At 39.0% G+C, this 18,767-nt stretch overlaps 1 protein-coding gene across 3 annotated transcripts in view; it reads right to left on the bottom strand.

Annotated features, from left to right (window-relative positions):
- The window catches only part of thsd7aa (thrombospondin, type I, domain containing 7Aa), a 209,529-nt gene that overhangs the window by 165,264 nt on the left and 25,498 nt on the right, over nucleotides 1-18,767 (bottom strand). The gene's annotated exons all lie outside the window — the stretch shown is intronic.

Genomic DNA, 18,767 nt, shown 5'->3' with positions numbered 1-18,767 from the left:
ATCTCAGTTGTCCAATAACTCACAAACTAAGACCCTAAAAAAAAACTTGTTATGCTTATTAAAGCTGATTAATATTAAACTTTTGCATGAACTGATTATTGTGATATTTTGTCTGAAATAATGAATAAGTTTTAGTAGATGTTAAAGAGCAGTAGCCATAGCAGTAGCAGCAGTAATGTAGCATTAGTATTATTATTAGCAGTATTATTATCCGGGGTATAAGTGGAGAGGTCCTGTACAATTACACACATTTTGTTTCAGAGGCTTTTCCACTCTGACAGGAATAAAATTAGCTCAATGTGCACAGACACAGCCTCGCCTGGTCGCATTAGCTCAGCGGATCAGGGCCACTGTGTCAGTGAGCACACAGTGCACTGGCCTTGTAAATCAGTCAGTCTACCAGTGAGTGTTACAGTAGCTCTGCTTTTGTATCATTCACTGTATTTTTGACTGTAAAAGTTAAATCTAACACCTTGTGGACGATTTTCAAACACCAAAAAAAAATGGCTCGGGGCGCCCTGGTAACTCAACTGGTTGAGTGTGCGCCCCATATACTAAGGTTCAGTCCTTCCCGCAGCGGCCTGGGTTCAAGTCCGGCCTGCGGCCCTTTGCTGCATGTCAGCCACCCTCCCTCCCCCTTTTCCTTTCTTCAGCTATCTTATTTCATAAAGGCCCCAAAGGCCAAAAAAGAATAGTCTACTGGTTCTTATCAACAACCTTGATAAAAGTGAATAGCACTGTTTTAACAGTTTGTGTTGGAATTCAAAGCCACTGATGATATCTCCTCTGTCTGTCACTGTAGATGGAGAGTGGCTACCTTTTTTCTCCTCCACAATGTGTTTATGAATAGTTTCCAAATAGAACTGATAGACAACACAATAGGATTTGGTCAACACAATAGTGATAAAGCAGAGGTCAGAGTAGTGAGTAAAATAGAAACAATACAAAGCCAAGACAAAACAAATACTACACACCACAAACAGTATCAAGACCAAGACTAAGGACATTAAATTAATTGATAATAAAACACAAATATACAAATATATGTTTTAATTAAAATCATAACAAAAAAATACAAAAACATGAAGTAATAGTTGTTGGTCGGTCTGCTGCCTTGTCACATCACAGTTTTAATAATGCTAAAAGACCTGATGGGAGAGCAGCTACCTTAAAGGCACCTTCAAGTACAATGTGACAAGAATGAAACATTGGTATTTCTACGCAGCCGCTGCCAGCGCAGTCGTCCTGCTCTAAAATTGTCTCCTGTTCCAGTCAATGTCTGGCAGCAAACTGTAACTGATGAATTATTCAAAGCAGGGATGAGGCTGTGTTGTTCCTGGATAGTGGCAAACACAAATGAAATGCAATATGATACTTGCAGTTTAAGTTCAAAGAGTCTGGGAATCATTTAACCAAAGTGTGCGCTCTGTGGCGTGTTTAAAGTAAGCAGTCTGCATATGCATAGGCACGGCAATGTGTATGCTAAGAATGGTAAGTTTAGGCTATATTGACTTGGCTTGGTGATGACGCCCTCCCCCCCTGCTGCATGGTACTCTGGGGCCCTGGGGAGAGGAGTGCTTGAATTTCCATTAATAAATACATTCAGATTTCTAAAGACATGCAGAAACTGCACATAATTAATCACAATGCAAAATCTCTGTCTGCCTCTCACTAGGTTTATCAACCATAACACTATTACTAATGTTTATATGTTTGTATTATTTAGTCTATTTCACTGTTATGAATGGAGTGTAAGAAATATTATTATGATATGCCAATGCTATGTGGCTTATTATCCCTATCCATTAGCTAGGTAGCAGTCAAGTGCTGACCCACAGCTAACAGTAAACAATAGTCAGAGTCCCTCATATCATCCAAAGTATTTTCAAGCTCATCACCTTAACAGGATCTCCTTAACATTGGCAGAATGCCCTGATGGTGTAAGTTAACATAACATTCGCTAGTAGCCACAGAGAGACTGAGAGTAGCCAACAGGAGCATTTCGATGATATCCGATAGCTTAACTGTCAGATGTGACCAGCAGTTTGTCACTTTTGAATGTAATGATTATTTTTGAGAATAGTTAAGTTATTCTGATTGCCCCAGATATCACTCACTGAGAACTGTGAGCTACAACCGCTCCAATTTTCTAGATTAAGTTGACTATTGAGAACAGAAAGTAGTCAATAGTAAAATATGTTTCAAATACATTTGTCAGTGGCACACTTGTGCCTTGGTGAAACACATGGGTGTATTCTCTTGTTCACCCTCTATTCATATGTTTTTATAATTCTGTACTGTAGATACATACACCATTCTTGTATATGTACATACTAGGGCTGTTGGAACAAATTCCGAAAGTCAAATATAATTTGAATAGTAAAAAAAAAATCAATACTATTTGAATGTGATTTTTTTTTTTTTATACATATGTTAGCTAATCTCCCTCTTCTCGCCTCACTCATGTCACGTCTTATGAACAATAAGAGTGAGAAACAAGGCATTGTGAGGACTTAAGCTCACGGAGCTAACAATAAAAATAAATACGTACCTAAAGTTTATGTGTAGCTGCCCTACAGCTGTCAGAGTTAGCTTTGACTTCATATATTACCTTCTAATAGCTGGATTCTCAGTAACGTGACAATCTGCAAGAAACAGGTTGCTTATAAATCATTAAAATAGTAGTGACAGCACCGTTTGGCTTAGTTATCAATGCCGTTAGCATCGTTTGTTACTTATTTTATGACAAATGGTTTCGGCTGTGCTTTCTAACATGATGTCATTGTGCTAACCGAGCACCGTTAGCCTTTACAACAGAGCTGCTTCACTACACTTGTTAGATCATGTTTCATTACAGAGTTCTCTGTTGATTTGTGTTTGTCGCTGTGTGCTCGTGGTGGAATATAATGTAAACTAAGTGGCGTGTAAGAAATGCAATTTGCCATGACGTAGATCCCCTTCAAGGCCAGGCTGATGTTAGAAGTCCCTCTAGTGGACAGAAGTGTAACAACAACCACATGCTTATAGAGGCATTGACAATGCATATGCCTGAGTAGTGTAGTACATATTAATATCAGGCTGCATTTGAGCATATTTGAATATTTAAAAAAATAACAAATTAAATTTGAATGGTATTACAGAGGAAGATTGAAAGCTTTAGTACATAATGTATACACAATACAGTATATGACCATAGACACAAACAAACATTACTCGTCACCATGTGTCCCTGTCTTTGGGAAGAGCTGTCATCCCCTGTCTGTGTCTGCCAGCCAGCCTGTGGGGCATGTTCTTCAATGGAAGCTACATGCTGACATGTGGGGGATGGGAGTCCACACACACACACACACACACATACACACACACACACACTTGCTCGCTCATTATAAATACACATGCAGCAAGATTCAACAGCGCATAAAATGTATTGTATAAACTGTAAGCAACAGCAGACTGTTAAAGCCACTCCAGTAACCAGAATGGGCATTTTATTTGCAGAATTAGAGTTTAATACCATTTTTTAAAGCTGCATCAGACAAGATTTTTGATACAAACATTGAATCAAATCACTCTATATAATGTGAAAAGCCACTTACTACTGTAGGTGGTAGCATGCCACCTACAGAAATGCTGAATACATTTAAAAAAAAAAAACAATAAGCAGTATGAGCGAAAGCAAAAACACTTTATAGCAGCACAAAGAACAGCTTCAATCTTCACACATGAACTCTTCACACATAAATAATCCCCCGGCAAAAATCTGATTGGAATATGGTTGAAAAATTAATAACCATACCAAAAGAGATTTATCCACTGCAATGTTTGAGCCTCAGCATGTGTCTTTGTGTGATTTTGCCAAAGTATCTTCACTGTAAAAGTGTACATAGAAGAAAAAGGGTGTCATTTTTCAGTTCATTTTCAGTCAATAACAAGGTGGAATGGCAGGCAGGAAAAAGAAGGAGCACTCTGTAGAGAACATGTATGCTCAAGTTCCATCATTTCTGTTATGTTAACAAAATATACCATACATTCTTAAATAGGGGCAGGAGCAAGTGGCAACCTGCATTCTTTCTAATTTCCAGCAGAGGGCGACTCCACTGGTTGCAAGAAGAAGTCGGCTTATATAGAAGTCTTTGAGAAAATCTCCATTGATTCGATTTATTACCTCAGTAAACATTTTCCTAACGAGTTTAAGGAGTCAATTGCTAGATTCAAGTCTTCTTCAATACAGCATGTTTATTTTGTAAATTATGATACCATTTAGAGTGAAATAGATGATAATGCAGGGTATGCTTTAGGGCGTGACTACCTTGTGATTGACAAGATGCTACCTCGGCAACTGCGTTTTGGCTTTAGAACTTTGACGCGTTCACGGTGTCTTTTCAGTTAATGTAAGTTAATTGTAAACTCTTCGGTCGCTTAAAATGTCTTGTTCAGCATTGGATTGAATCCGTGTATCATCGTGGGATTTCCCAAACTGAATAATTACCGCATATACACAACACTGCTTTGCTAGCTTAATCATGCTGTAACTAAGACAATGCTGACATTTTTTTTTTCTATAGACAGATTTAACTTCTGTACATCCGCAAACTTCACATGTAGCAGCTATTTTTAACATAGTGCAAAGTCACCGGCACAGCAGATATGATCCAATCACTTCCAGTAGCGGTGTAACAAAAGGGTCGTTTAACCCTATGAATTACTTTATATACATATGTTGGAGAGTTTCTGTGTGTTCCACTGTTTTTCCTGATTTATTTTCATTAATGTTACTTCTTTTTTAATTGTTTAATAGCGATACATGGATGTATTGCTAGCGTACTAGAAGAGATCACTGTTGAAAATATCAAAATTGGATGAAAAGCTCTATTCGTTTTTTCTATTTTTCATTTGAGCGCAAAATCGGAAATTGGAAAAAGAAGTCCTTTTTTTTCATTTTGGTCATGAAAACGAGTCATTTTTTGCTTTTTGCTTTTATTTTGGAAACCAAATGATACACGGATTTACACGGATTCGGTTGCACTGAAAGACACTAAGGAGTCGGCTGCTCATTTTTTCCGGTTAAGTATCTTTTTTTTTGCTAGTCAAAATTAGCATCCCTATTTATATCACAGTTAACATGAATTAGGGATGCACCTTGCTAACCAAGCTAGCTAGCTAGCACTAGCATTAGCTGGTAACTTAGTGTTAGCTTAGCGCTCCTCCACCACCTTGTTCTAATATGGTCACTGGCTCCAAGAAACCAAGATCGTGATGGCCAAAATGCCAAACTCGAGACTTCGAAAGGACAGTCCACAAACCAATTAGAGACGTCACGGAGGCTACGTCCACTTCTTATGTACAGTCAATGGGCCTGCATAGAGAACCTGGCTTTATTTGAACCAGGCTTATATTTCTCTTTTTTTAAATCTCATGATTTTTTAGCAACAAGCCTCCCTGAGTGCTGATACACTCTTGATAAATTCAGTATAATGCACATCCCTACAGCACTAATTCCATCAGTACAAACTGTCATACTCACCACTGCAGTTCTAAATTTCTCTTTCTTTAGCAGAAATACTGTTTTCATCCACTATTTACTGAACAAATAACTCCAGTTGCTTCAATTTTGCAGTATTTTTTTTTGCTAATTCTATTGCTGTTATGCTACCATCACTAAAACATTTCCTACACATTGTTTCAAATTAAAAGTCTCCCAGCGGGTCAAACGGCATAACGTCCCATTCTTGGTAGGCTTTTAATTTGAATATTCTGAATATATCATCATATTCATGTTGCTTTCAGGGACTGAACCATTGTGAATATTTTTTTTATATTGGTTTACATTATGCTGAATTTATTAAATGAGCTATGAGAGTATAATTTCACCCCACATCATAAAAAGTCTTATTAGCAACTGGCCTGTATTTGTTTATTATTTCATATTTAAGTCTGGTTTTATCTAATCCAAATAAAGTAAAATCAATTGATTTGTAATACAACAGGATATGAAAGTAAGAACTTACAATGATACAAGCTCAATACAAATAGTTTTTTTCACGTTGTCCCAAATCTTTTTGCCACAACAAACGGAAGAGGTCAGGGCAACTGGGAACTACTCAACATTCACATACGTTTAGAATCCATGTGCATAGATGAGGTATATAGAAGACAATATGAAAGAGAAAGGCACTCTGGGAAAATAAGAGAGTGACCCCCTGCTGCTGCACCATCTCCTCTTGCTCAGGCTAATTGCAGTAAATAGAGCAGATGGGGTACAGTGGCACCTAAGGGAGGGCTTTATGAAGGTGAGGATGGAGGGGTGTGGGGGTGTGGGGGTTGGTGGATGAACGGATGGAAGGTGTTGATTAGCCCACTATAGACTCATCGGGATCTTGGCTGCAACGCGTTGCCAATGATATATTTAGCTTCATTACTCCCAGTCAGGATGTTGCTCACATAAAGAAACATGGCAAGGAATGTGTAGTGGTGGGGGTGGATGGGGGGGGGGGGGGGGGATTTTGATAATTTCTAGCCTCTGTAGGTTTTATGCATTCAGTTGGCATAAACCTGCCGTTAACGCTCTTTGACAGTCCACAGACTTGATGCTTTATCCATTTCTCTCCCTTTTTTTTAAAGAAATATATTAATACGCAGAATGTATAATCCATTTCCCTGTGTTCTTCACGCAACCAGTTACACACAAAAGCTTTCACAGGATCTCATCTGCGCTGCTGTCACTGAGAACAGGAATTTCAATTAAATCGTATAGTCTTGAACTCTTCAGGCACTGTGTATTATTAGATGAGAGCATTGTTGTGAATGGCATCTGCAGGTGAGATAATGTTCTGCTTCAAACCAGAGACATACATAAGAGATATCTCCACGTTAGTGGGGATATAGATGTACAGAGAGGACTGCTATGGAGTACAATCTGTGTCAAATACAAACTCTAATTGATTTTACTCTCAATCCACTCCTCCATCTCGTGCACGGCTTGTCTTCAAATAAGCCATGCTGACCATTGCATATTAATATATTAAAATTAGCATATTCATCATTATTGAAATATTAATGTGTGCACAGTTGTGCTTGGCCTACTGAAGTTGGAAGATTGAGCAGGGACGTGAACAAGAACTGCAGCCATGCAGTTGGATGTGCTGAGCAGCGAGCAGATGATGCTAACAGACACGCTCCTATAGCACCTCGTGGTGAAGACAAAATCATGCAATATGGCCCAATATGTATTTTCCCACTGTTAAATCCCCTTTCCACCTGGTGCATTATCAGTTACAAAGATTATATTTATAGTTTAGACTTACTTCTTTATTTTTTTAAGGTAGACTGCAGAGACAAATCATGTCATTATTTTACTCTAGGTACATAGTTAAAATCAGTGGTGTAGTCTAAGGTATTGTAGTGGGTATACTGTACTGTATATATATATATATATATATATATATATATATATATATATATATATATATATATATATATATATATATATATATGGGCCAGAATCTGCCTTTGGGGAAGGGGGGGCATATCATAGCGGGGGGTCTGGGTGTCCTCCCCAGAGAAGTTTTGAGCATCAGCAACATAATTTTCTGCATTTGGATACACTTTAATTCACAAATTTACGGTAGAAATACCTTTATTTGTGTGAAGAAAAAGAACACACATGACAATTCAAAATATATAAAAAATATAATGGAAAGTATGTTGTTGTGTGTCATTGACATATATTTATATATATATGAAGAGTAGATCTCCAGTACCAACGATTTTTAACAACATCTAACAAATTACAACAAATCCCCAAAACAGATATTTTTGTGACAAAAACAGATACAGACAGTAGCTTTGCCTTATACCCCGAATATGAATAGTATATTATAAAATGCACCACAGGCTGCAGGACAGTTGAATGGAATCATTTTGAAGTTCTTTTCAGCAATCCAGATCAAAAGAACGGGAATGCCCATTATCCCCTTTATTATTCCCTTTGTACAGGCAGTAGAGCCTCTAAAAGTAACTAGGCCTACTCACAGTATTTCAAGGAGTGACAAACAGAAAGGGTTGAACATGTTTTTATATGTAGCTATACTATATTCACAATATTTTGTTGTTTTCCACACCTATCAATACCACCACTTCTGAAAATTGTTAATTTAGTGAACTGGTATTAATCAGAAGCAATTTCACTTTCATTTTCACCAAAGGAACGTTGTTCGCCTGGGTTATGAAATCTACCACCTCCAGTTCAACTGAAATGCCTTTGGTTTTAACTGAAATCCACTCATACAATATACTGAAATGCTTATGAACAAACATTTTTTATTAATAGTATCTCCAAAGTTGTGTGTGTGGTTTTCAGTAATGAACCTAAAGACCCTTCATATAATGAACCTTGTTTTCATAAAAAATACAACAGAATTCAGACAAGCAGAAGCTACAGAAGATGTCTGGCCTACAGTGTAGTGCCACCTGCAATTCTTCCACTTCCACCTTGACATTTCTTAATCTGTCATCTGGAAGTTTGAGTGGAAGGGTTCACTACCTGAGGCAAACAATAGACCCCTCAGCACAAACATCGTTTCGAGGCTCTGCAAACACACTGTGGTCTCTCACAGAGCCGTCGCTGACTGACAGTTGTTTACCACAAAGCTTCCTCATGTACAGCACTGAGCAAGATGATGAACCGCTGATTGACCCTGCTGCAGTTTGCCTTCAGGCAACGGGATGATAAGCACTGCTCTGCAAGAGTCAAATTACAAGATATTACAGCCCTCCCCCTAATATAGACAGAAATCATCCTGGGAACACTGGGATGATATATGGCATTTTAGACAAACAAATGTTTTAATCAAGAAAACAGGTAAGATGTCTGTGAGATGTTGATCTTCCCTTGGAAAAAAAACATCTCGTGTACAGGAAGTTTCTCATGTTTACCTGACTTTCAGTCCTCAAATACAGCACTAAAAAGTCTATGTCTATGTCTGGACATTAAGGGTCTGGGATTGCCTCCACACAGCTCTCACAAACTGTCCCTAATTTATCGCTTTGTCACAAACTGTTCCCTAACTCTTTGCTTTGTCACAAACCTTTGCGATAGGCTCTGAAGCACAAGGCACTCACGTGTACTAACATGCACGAGCGGCTGGATCGGCTATCAAAACAAAGAAAGAGAAGCTCGGGTTACAACACACACAGAGGGAGTGTGACGCCATTCTCTGCTCAGGACGCCATTACTCCACTATATCTTCACTATACGTAGTAAATAGTTGTTAACTGCTATATTAATGTTCTGAATGTCGAGTACAGCCCCTGTGGACAGCTCCTGGTGCTGAAATCAAGTCTCCCAAACCAGACTAAGACCAACAATAGAAGACTATCCAAAGAATAATACAACCCTTGTATCTATCATTATTTATGTAAGCTATAATCTTATTAATAATTGAGACCATAGGGGCGTCTCCACAGCTAACACATTGACCAGCACAATCTCTTACGTATAAGGCTATCAAATAGCATTACAATATTGAAATTAGGGCTGTAACCAATCAACTGATTGTCAGTTATTTTTTGGATTAATCGATTATTTGTTTGGGCTATGAGGAATAAAGTGATACATTACAGTTTTCCAGTGCCCTTTTAGTGATATGGCATCTTTTAAATTGATTGTTCTGCCCAAAGATATTCAATTGACAATGATGTGAAAGAGAAACAGTAAACCCTCTCATTCATTGAATTGCAGTAGTTGGTTATGCCATGACACCCAGAATGTAACATGACAAATCTGGGATCCATGAGTACATCAGTTGGAGGGCACCATTGTCAGACAATAGCTGGCATTAATATTTAATGTTAAAGTATCATTTCATGAGCTGGCTGGGGAATGATTGCCTTGCCCTGCAGTGATATTACCTGGCTGGGCATAATGGAAAGCTGAGGATTCCCACAGGACCTGTGTAAAAAAAAAAATAAAAAAAAAAATGGAGGAGTGCTTGTCTTAATCCATACTGAACCTACTATTCAGTGGTTAACACAAAGACAATGCACAGGAGAACACCTATCTGCACAACTACACATAAACCCATGGCATAATTCAGTGACATTGATGCCGCACTAAGTCAATCGCTTTTCACAGCGAAACTGACGCTCTCTGTTTTGCTGCCCTTTATTTTTGTTGTGAAATCTATAATGCCATTATAATCCATTTTTCTTCAGCAGGAAGCAAAATGTCTTTTTTCAAATGGTATATTATTGTACCACCGCTGTTTGACTGTTTTATCTGCACAGCACGGGAGCAGCCAATTAAAACGTTCACAGCAATATCTTGTTATGAGCAGACACCTCACATGGCATTCAAATATTCAGACCTGTGTAGGACTTTGGTGAAACAAACATTAATAGACTAAATCACAAATGCCATCCTTTGTGCATCCATAAATCATGCCAAAGTGATTTTCAGATGCAGAATTAGAATGTTTAGTTCCTGAATGTATATATATATATATATATATATATATATATATATATATATATATATATATATATATATATATATATATATATATATATATATATATAATTTTTTTAAAGAGATTTGAAGATACATTAGAAATGTTCATCCAGTCTTCACACATCTGAGTGGGCCGGCCAGAGGCATGGAGACACACGTCAGCAAACTGGTTGTTATGTAGCTTAGCTTGTTAGCATTCCTATTGAGTTATAGCCTAAGTATAGTATTTAGCTTGTGTGTTTACATTTTCAGGTAAGTTTAAGACCATTCAAGCTCTAATCCTCTGTTCCTATTTACTGGTTTTGATCAAAAAACAATTTTTGAGTATTTATCAAAATCCCTATCTTTTCTCTTTGTGTAAAATGTTACATATACATACTTGTATGCAGTACAATAAAATGTGATTTGGCGCACAGTATAAAAAATTTGGCTCAACCTTTACTATTACTTTGGGATTCCATAGAAGTCCCCCATTTTGGAAACATGCAATGAGGAACAATGGCTAATTGGCTAATAATGGTGTTCACGTCGGAATATTAACATGACTGGAGGAAAGCCTCCATTTAGCTGCTGTAGTCACACAGCATGCTCCTACTACGGTTAGTATTCAGAGGGAATGAACATTTATTTCACAACCACAAGCAGTTCTCTGTTTTCAGCACTGAATTTAATTATGTTGGTGGCATGAAATTACCCACAATGGCCATAAGTGCTCCTGGGAGAGCTGCATGGGGGAGTTTGGGGCAGAAGCAGAGAGAGGGGGGGATGGAGGCTGACAGCTTCCATCTGAACAGGAGAGAAGGAAATTACATCCAGGAAACCAAAGTCCATGTAGTTCTCACTCTGTGCCTTACTATGATAAAAGTAATTAAAACTAATTGTCAAAATGTTTGTGTGTGTGTGTATTATATTGTAATATGACATAAGTGTTGTCTTTTCAAATTTTCAAATCAAATTTTGATGAAAGCACCAATTGTCAACCTTACAATATCGTGGCAATATCCTTATTGAGGTATTTGGTCAAAAATATCGTGATATTTCATTGTCTTCATATCGCCCAGCCCTAGTGTGTGTGTGTGTGTGTGTGTGTGTGTGTGTGTGTGTGTGTGTGTGTGTGTGTGTGTGTGTGTGTGTGTGCATGTGTGTGCGTGCATGTGTGTGCGTGCATGTGTGTGTGTGTGTGTGTGTGTGTGTTGAAATGTGTAATACTGTAATACAACTTTATTACCAAACCAATTAACATTTTTAAATGTTCACTTATTTTTTTAAATAAAGCCAGCGGCAGAGTGATGCAGATCTCACGGAGATGACTTCATATTCAGCTACAGAGCTACTGATATCGCTGCAGTGATTGTGGTGTAAAAAAGTAATGAGAAAAAGTAGAGAGTACAGTGGATAAAATAACAAATTAGTTCAAACATATGAAAAAGGTTGAGAAGTAGTTTAAAGCTCTGGAAAGAGCTTATGAGTTGATTATTGTGTAAACTTCCATTTTAAGCTTTATGTATGGAATGTCACAACCCTCCAACTTTCTTTCTTGCAGCAGGTTAAAGCAAAACTACAGTATATGTGTTTTATCTGTAGCAGGTAACAGCTCTGATGATCGTCTGTACAGTTGTTTAAAACCTTAAGATTAGTTGTGCATGTGTATCATTTACTCAAGGGAAAGTGTCCTTAGTCTAGTCTAGACTGCAAATGAATATGTACATACTAGTGCTGTCAGTTAAACGCGTTATTAACGGCGTTGACGCAAACCCATTTTAACGGCGTCAATTTTTTTATCGCAAGATTAACGTTCTTTTTGGCCTAGCAAACTTTGTAGTTTTTTTTACATTCTGTTGCAACAACTAGTAAGGTTAGAAAAACTACAACACCACACCGGATCTAGCTAGACCGGAAACAAAACAACAGGCACGCCGCACACACTAGTTTGGGCTTGAAGCCGGCCAAAGAGTAGTAGGCTAACCTTTTAGGTTTTGAGTGGATGGCGAGTGTGAGACGCTGAAATGGATGCCAATAAGATTCTAAATGGAAAGTTTACTTTTAAAAAGTTGCCAAATGGTTCCATTGACAAGACCAAAGTGATCTGTGTGTTCTGTCGTTGTGAACTGAGCTATCATCGCAGCACGTCCAGTCTGAAATACCACTTGATGGCCAAGCACACAGCTGATGGCCAAGCAGACAGCTGATGGCCAAGCAGACAGCTGATGGTCAAGCACACAGCTGATGGCCAAGCAGACAGCTGATGGCCAAGCAGACAGCTGATGGTCAAGCACACAGCTGATGGCCAAGCAGACAGCTGATGGTCAAGCACACAGCTGATGGCCAAGCAGACAGCTGATGGCCAAGCACACAGCTGATGGTCAAGCACACAGCTGATGCCAATTCTCCGCCCCCTCGTCAAAGCCGTTACATTGTGTGAGAGATTATTTGCTCCAAGTGAGAATCTTAGTGTGAAATTGAACACTACAGTATGCCAATGTTGTTTTCAATAAAAAAACATTTGCACAAAGCAAGCCGATCCACGTTTCCATGTTGATAAGAGCATTAAAATGAGAAAAAATAATGGGACAAAAAGAAATCAAGGGACATTTAGAATAGATAAAAATGTGCGATTAATTGCGATTAATTGCGAGTTAACTATGACATTAATGCGATTAATCGCGATTAAATATTTTAATCGTTTGACAGCACTAGTACATCCACAACTGAAAGAGCTTCTTCTTTTTTTACAGCCCCATACTAGTTTTTGGCACATCTCTTTTATCATGTGACCTTAGTACAGAACCCTGGTCACATGATAACAAATGGTCATAAATAGGGGGAATCGTAGCCACTTTTTATTCGCTGAAGAAGGCTTTTGGGATACAGATGAAAGCTCCGGAGAATGCTATGAGTTAACCTTAAATTTAGAATATTTAATTATAGATAGTTGGTAGTCCTTTGTTGGATGACAAAAACACACTTATTGCTGTGGCATATTTCATGTCTGTATTTTATATGTGTCACTTTGTATTTGTGTCTGACATTTAGAGGGAGAAAATGTGAAAAAGCGAAATGATAAAGCCAGAGAAGGAACAACCTCTGTCACCTTCCTAACGCAGAGTAGCTCTTCAGGTAATATAATTATCATTATATATGGCCTTTGTCCAGGAATGAATGCAGTCGTCCAATATGTGCGCACATCAGCAGTTTCATTCTTTGTTTAAACGCACTATGGGTACCATTAAAATAACCATAATCGAGGTAAAAACACACAGTCTACCTGGACAAGAGCTGAGTAAAGCTGCTCACACAAATTATTAACGCCACCTCCCCTTTTACAATACATGGGTACTATATAATACAATATATCATATAGAATAAAATAGGACTGCTCTGTGTGTATTATAGTTTTAAAATATAATAATGGAATTGTAACTAAAGAGTTGGCTACAATGATCTGTAAAGCTGAGGGGATAACATGGTCATCTCATTAAAATATTGATTAGTACAGCTTTAACCATAGTGCATTTGCCATAACCATCTTTCTTTAACCATAACAATACTTTTACCATTCCATAGATGCCATGCACATATTGCAGAAATAAATTAGATTAAATACAAAAAAGTTATATAGATTGTTATTTAAAATAATCCAGGGTTTCCACGTAACATCAATATTCCCTCTTGCAATGAGGTTACTGGCTGTTTAGTAGCCATGGCAAAACGAAAACGAAGACAAACTGATTTTTGGCTTTGATGGTGAGCTAACTAGGCCATAAGACAATTTAAAGTTCCCCCTCCTGCTAACAGACAGGGATAGGGACATAACCAGGTGTTAGGTCTCTACAAGGTTACAGTGCTTATTAATCTCCAGTTAAAACCAACACATTAGCCATCTATAATATACTACTGTTGGAATTCAGATTGAGAAATGCAACTAGCTGTTCTCAGCTGTGTCCTCCAGCAGCTACAATATCCTCCAGGGGATACATTGTGTCACCTGAAAGCCCTTAATTGATATCTCTGCGAGACTTTGGCAATCCTGCCACTAATGGAAATGTCAAACCCATTAAACTGGTAAGGTGGAATTACTAGGACCTCCCCAATGGGTATTTGTGTTGGAATACTATATCAACATAAACCCCAAGATATGAAGCAAAAAGAGAAAATAAAACATGTACAACATTGACTCGTGCTTAGAGGAAGTGCGATGTTAGCTGTGCAGTTCTCACACAGAGGAAAGGCTTTACTATAAAGTATGCATGCCAGTTTCACAGTCAGTTCCACAGAACTGGTGCATGTGCAAAGTAGTTGCAGTCAGTGGAAAATGTGAACTTAACATAACCTTTCCCTGTGCTGCTACTTTCATGCCTTTGCCTCTCCAGTGCCCTCTCTGACTCCATGCAGCCCTGCAGCTACTGACCTTCATAGCTCCTCTCTAAGATAACAAAAACTATCTGAATAATAACTTAAAACCATATGCTGGGACAAGTCCAAAGAGATGAGAGTCAAAAGGTGCAATCTTGGTGATGGGTGGCTCCTTCATACCCCCAGGGAGACAATCTCAAAATGGCAAATTAAATCTCTGTTAGAACTAAGCTGAATAGAGCAGATCTGTGCCAAATCAGCCAGTGTGGTCAAAACAGCCTCAGGCCAGCCAGCTGCAGAGAACAATGTAAGAAAGCCGGGGTCGAGGTGTAACTTGCCCGTGAGTGAGTGAACTTTACGTAATACTGGCTGTATGCAAGTGAGAAACCAACATTAAAAGGGTGAGAAATATTGGATTTACTCCTGTGGGGATAGCCGAATAATCAGAATGGATTTCTTATCCCCTCATTATTTACTCTGACATCATGTTCATGTTTGTTGTTTTCTTCATTTGGGAGTGAATGTTATTTTGCCCTAAACAGGAAGCAATGATGTATTAATTCATTCAACATTATACACGTTTGTCAGTGGAAGAAATATGTTGATTGTAAAGTCCTCTATGCTAAATTACTTTAGCTATATGTCATTTGTAACTGCCTTCCAAAATGACCATAATTAGCGTTCTCCTGATCTGGCGCCCATATAAGCAGGACATCTTTATTGTCCCAGGAGGACATTTCCTTCCAAATCCTGCATGTGTTTGTGTCTCACGGTCGTAACCATGTGTAGTGGAAATGGATCTGCTGACATGTGAGTTCAGTAGCTGTTCAGCATTTTTATGGCTTTTCGGCCATGTTGTCTTAAAGGTAAATGGTAAGGATCGTGGTCATGGTTTAAAGAAACCAACGTAGGCAGTAAACAGCATTCTTCCCTGTCAAAGCTGCGTGCTTTGTTGATTCATCCAACCACTCAACCTACTCCCTATGAGGTTTTGTGGTTCTGTACTAACTTCACGCTACTTCCATCTTTACTCCTGACAGACCAGAGGCATTATTTACAGAGCTACTGCCCGTATTTTGCCATTTGAACAAATGACTGATGCTGTCATTTTTTTGTGGGAGGAAAGTCTTGATCCTATCAACCTTACCGATGCTTCTCGCCTGCCTGGTAACAGGGCTGCAAGCCTAGCTCCATCAAAAGTGGAATACAATTCCCTCTAACAACTCCAGTTCTGTCTTATATACACTACAAAAGAACCTAACCTCCACTTTAAATGGCATATAAAAAATTGTATTGATATTGATCTTCCCATCTTCTCAAATTGATTTTCTGTAATAAGCAAGCACATTTTCTACATGTTTGAGTATGTTGGTGTTTCCCTGAGATTCCAGCTCTTCAGACACTCAGTGTGAGTTTTTGGTAGTAAGAGTTTTTGGTAGTAAGCTTCCTCTTGTGAAACCGAGCACTCCCGACCAGTTCTGCTTTATCTTTCAGTCAATCAGCGGGATTCTGCTTTTAAAGCCTGGTCTTTATCAGGGGGAAAGTAGCCACCGACCTACCCAACTTTCCCCTTCTCCCCAGTATCTCCCTCTCTCTGCAGTCACTGGGAATTGAGCATCAATGCCGCAGCTCCTCTCCCTCTACCATGGTATAAACACAGCAGAATATTCAGGGATGTGAGTGGCCCGGGGAGGCCACCCCAACCGCTCCCCACCACCGACTTTCTGCTGATGCTAAGATGTTTTTTTTTTTTGTTTTTTTTATGAGACTGAGCTGAGCAGCACAGTGGTAGGAATCAGAGCAGACCCTGTCTGAGCTAATGGCACAATGCAGCAAGCTTATTACAATGAGGCTGTCTGCTCCTCAGTTGCTGTAATCACAGTGTATTGGGATGTCTGTTTCAGCGTAAATCCAGACTCTGAGATCACCTGGCAAAAGTGCTGCAAACTAACTGTCATTACATTTCAGCTTATGTGAGGTTTCAGGGGCTGATATGGATATTTGACAGTTAAGGCTACATACAAATGTAATTGCCAATATTGTCTTTGACCTGAAGCAAAGTAGGAAAAGTCTAAATATAAAATAAAATACAACGTAAAAAAAAAAAAGATTGTCAATAAGGAGGAGACCAAATGTATAAAATAATCAACTGGTTAATGGTAAGATGCAAATCCAAAATATACACAATGGCCAAAATATAAGGTTAAATGGTAAGCATCATACATATGTATGATAAGTTGCATAGACACATGAGAGATGCATGTACAATATTAAATCTTAGTCAGGGCGTGGTTAGCCTAGCATAAAGACTGGAAGTAGGAGGAAACAGCTAGCCTGGCTCTGTCCAAAGTTCAAAAATGCATCTACAAACCCCGTTAAAGCTCTGTGATTAAGATGTTGTATCTTGTTTGTTTAATCTGTATATTTCCAGAAATGTAAAATGGCAATTTGTGGTTTTAGGGGGAGCTGAAACTATTTCTAATATATTATAACAGCTCATCCATTTGCTCAGCCCACTTCTGTGCAACATCTTTGTTTACAGAGGGGTTGACCTGTTACGGTCGGTCAAAGAGCAGAGGTTTTAGTAGGACCTTGTACAGGCACCATGGGACCAAACCTGGCAACCTCACTGTGGCAACACAACAGGTTCTCACACAAAATACGGACGCTTGGTCAGGTGTCTCAAGTCTCCTTTAGCATCATATAACGCGCTTTAACTAAACACGCTTGGTCAGGACTATTGGCGTCCCTTTTGACGTAGTTATGTTAAGGAAAATGTCGTGGGTGGGTTTACGTTACTATGACACGTGGGAAGAACGGGACGGTTGAGTTTAGGAAAAGGTCGTGGGTGGGCTTACGTTTCCGTGACATGCAGGAATAACGGGACGATTAAAGAAGAAAGCGACTTCAGGAAACGTGACAAGCGGGACACGAACCCTGGTCCTGGGTAAAAGTCCTGTGTCTGACCCATCCACCACCCCGACCAACCTCCCTACGCAGAATTTCGGCCTTACATACTACTCGCTAAACCCCATGTAGCTGCCTGCTCTCCCCGGTACGTTATACAAACACGCTAAAGGACGCCTTTTTCGTCGCTTCAGACGCTGACAGCCACTGTCCAAACGTCCGTATTTTACGAGTTCGGAGTGAGAACGGGTTGGGCAACAAGACAGCAGGAAGCTGAGCAAAGCCACTGCACCTGATGTTGTTCATCAGGAACTGTACTGTAAATCATTCAGCATAATGTTAACCCCAGCTGACATCATTAATTGAGGCTTTAATTTGAGACATCGGAAACAATATTTCGCTTCTTAAGAAAAGGTTGCAGCAGGGGCAGAGGAGAGGTTATTATGTCCCACTGTAATAAGACATCCTGACATCTCACCACTCAATTGCACACCATCTCTCTCTCTCTCTCTCTCTCTCTCTCTCTTACACACACACACACACACACACACACACACACACACACACACACACTATAACCCTGGTGTGAGTTGATATTGCAATTGCACTTCCTCATAGGTTAGGTCTTTTACTGCCACGTCCTAACCCTAATCTCATGTTTCTAAAGTTGTTCATCCCAAGAGGATTCAAAGAGAGTGTCGGCGCCCGCGAGCGCTGGAGGGCATAGTCATCGTCTTGGGAACATGACATTGATAAGTAAATGTAAATGACGTGAGAATTCTACAGAATGTATTAAATATTAGTATTTGTTGTGTACACGTTTGCCCTGTTGGTGGCAGACAGGTGATACATCCTCTGGGGGCCATGACTATCTAGAGCAATAACTGGAATGACATCAGCAGTTAGACAATTGAGTATAGAATGAAAAGAAAGCTCACATTTACTTTGTTTCTGTAGCTGTAGTCAGTTTGGTTCTTCAATATTATTGTATCAGACTTGC

Source organism: Sander lucioperca, chromosome 16, assembly GCF_008315115.2.
Source record: "Sander lucioperca isolate FBNREF2018 chromosome 16, SLUC_FBN_1.2, whole genome shotgun sequence".
Lineage (NCBI taxonomy): Eukaryota > Metazoa > Chordata > Actinopteri > Perciformes > Percidae > Sander > Sander lucioperca.
Note: the sequence above shows the minus strand (reverse complement) of the source record. Positions and strands in the feature narration are given on the sequence as shown.